Genomic DNA, 3,006 nt, shown 5'->3' with positions numbered 1-3,006 from the left:
GAAAGCAAAAAAAAAAAACTTTTTAAAAATAAAACCTACCATCCCAGGCCACAAGAAACTAGTAACGGTACCAATTGCCTGCAGTACCCAATCTGACTGTACATACATGTGCCTGTCTTGCTCTGTTCAACATCTCTCGCTTACAATAGTCTCTTCACTCAGAAAACGTTCCCATGCAGTGAACTTGGGGTGACGGGGATGGAGGGAACGTGGCTTCCCTCCAGCAGCTAATACAAATCCCTACAGCTGTGGTACATCCCCTACTTTTTTTTGGTGTCTTTCATAAAATCTCCAGTTGCCCTTCTTGGGGTTTCTCCTATAACTCATGCTCTTGTTCTTTTCCTGTGTGATGCTTGATAGTTTGCTGCTATTCTTCTAAAAATAGTGCTGCTATTCTAGGCTGTGATTTATACAAAGGATGTCAGACATGACAGCTATTCGGGGCTTTCTTTAAAAAAAAAAAAAAAAATAGAAGTCCTGGTTTTGGCTAAGTCTCTAGGAAATCTGGAGGGCCTGAGGCTGGTCCAGATAGCCGGAAAGCCCCGCTGGATGGGGGTGTCTGCACAGGGATGGCAGAAGCTTCCTGGGGGCCTTCCTGTGAGATGCTGGGGTGTGGGGCTCACCTGCTGAGGCCACTTGCAAAATCCCTGCTGATCCAATGCCATTCCCAGGGCTCATGCTGTAGCGGTGATTTACTAGGGAAGAGCTTTATGGTGAACTAGAGTTTATGGCCACTGGTTGTCCTCTTTATGGTGAGCAGCATAAGGAACATGTGAATGAGGCGGGTGGGAACAGACGGATGTGGGTGTCTGGGAATCCCTGTGGCTAACAGGGGAGTTGGGAGAAGGGGCGATCCTGCTTTTCCCTCCGAGCTGTCCTGGGCTGTGAGCTTTCCAGAGGACTGTGGAGACCAGGTGCTGTTTGGTCACAACTCTTTGTTAATAGTCTGCATTGTACCATGGGCTCTAACAGCTTCTCGACCCAGCCCCGTGAGGTATGCCTTGCTCTAGGAGACTTCTCAGTTTGAACTGAATGGTGTTTATAGATTTATTGGTGATAACTTATCTTGCTGGTCTACATTTACAGCATATAGTGATGCAACTTTTGATTTCAGGTTAAATGAACCTTTTATTCCTATCTAGATAACTGAGCCAATATAGATTAAATTCTCTAACGCAGACTTCTCCTCTCCATGAATTAAATGGATTAATCTTTCTTAGAAAGCTATCACTAATTATATTACTCTACCCGGCTATTAATTCCTTTCCTCAAGAACTTACTATTTTTATATGGCTACGTTGGCCTGAAGTAATTACAACCCCAATATTACTTGAGGCCCTTTTCAACACTTTTTCTGAAATTTACTGCTTCTACTAATGTCTTACAAATAGTGAGAAGGAATAACAGTGCATAGAGGGCGTTCCCATAAGCACTATTGGAGCAATAGCTGAAGATACTCTAACATACTAATATTCCATTTTTCCCCCTACATAATCACACTGGGATAATTGCATGCCTGTTTGAGAAGAAGAAAGTGTTCACTGTTAGTATGTTAGATTTCTCTTAGATGCTAGAAATCATAAGCCATTTACTTTATCTGGTTGATGATGGAAAAACAAGAGGTGACTTACTGTATTTGAAGTCTGTGAGATTGCCCAGAGTCCAAAATTCAAAATTCCAAAACCTGGATTTCTCTCACATTGTTATAGTTGTAAAATGTCGGGCTGCAGTTGTGTGCAAGAAGTGGTGTTGGTGCAGTGCTTGCCAATCGTCTAATACCTTATTTCTTAGGTAGGCGAAGCCTGCCTCATCCCATGTATGCGAAGAACTGAAAAAGTGTTTGTCGCCTGAGAGGAAAATTTCTCACCTGAGTTTCATGAAAGATATGTCATGAAGCCAAACGGGAGTGAATGTCATGATTTATGGATTAAATATCACTTTAATCAAGAGATGTATTAAGTAGCCAGTTTAATCATTGTCATCAACTTCATCAGGGTGATTGAAACCATCATTACTTTAGCAACTGATTAGCAAGAGCTGGATGTGGTCTTTCCACTAATGCTGGAGCTGCTCATTACAAGGGTGTCAGAGGTTCCTGACAGAATCTCTGCATAATCTGCCCTGGTGCTTTTGCTGTATCTTGCTAGAGTGTGTATGGATTTTTCTTTAAACTTCTTACAGTGTAATTCAAATTAATGACTGTTTTGTATTGCAAATATCTAAGTATTTATCCATAAAACTTGTTGATAGAAGTGGAGTGCAAAAGTCTGTTTGTTCGTTTCTTAAGCTTTATAGCCAGGGCCAAAGAAATCATTAACTATTTAAACACAGTTTTAAAAAAATCTAAAAAAAATAAAAAATATTACAGTTTCTGGAGGAAAACAAACCAAAAATAATTGCACCTAAACAAAGGAGAATACCAAGGCAATGTGTGCTAGAGTGGGCAGGTGGTTGATCTTGGTCCAACAGAAAAACTAAGTTGGGAAGACCAACAAAATGATAGTCAGTTTGGAAGTTAAGGTATGAGGTTCCCCATCTGGTGGAATAAGAAACATGATTCATGTGTAGCATACTCCTGAAGTATTTGGGGCAGATAAAGGAAAAAACAAGACATTTTCCTGCTAAATAGTTTAGCATAGGCCATGTAAGATGTAAGCAGCAGCAAAGCTTCAAGGTTTCATGAGCATAAAACTGAGAAGCAACTAAAATAACCGTAAACTGTATAGTAAGTTACTTGTAGAGGTGATGAATCCAGCTAGCCAGAGATCTTGGGGACCGGGGGTTTCTGTCAAACTGAAGATAACAGTTATTATGCCTGGTTAGGAAAGCAGCCCTCTTACTCGCATTTTTGGATTATTATTTTTTTCTCTAAAATAAAGGCAAAAGTCTTATCTTGCTTATTTAAGTTCACAATGCTAAGAAAGAATTGGGAAGTTGATTGAAGACAGGTACTAGAAGTCATATCAATAATCCTGAAAGAATTTTTGTCAAATTAGCCAAATCTAA

Source organism: Falco cherrug, chromosome 9 (assembly GCF_023634085.1).
Source record: "Falco cherrug isolate bFalChe1 chromosome 9, bFalChe1.pri, whole genome shotgun sequence".
In the NCBI taxonomy this organism is placed as follows: Eukaryota; Metazoa; Chordata; class Aves; order Falconiformes; family Falconidae; genus Falco; species Falco cherrug.
This window is presented reverse-complemented; position numbering follows the sequence as displayed.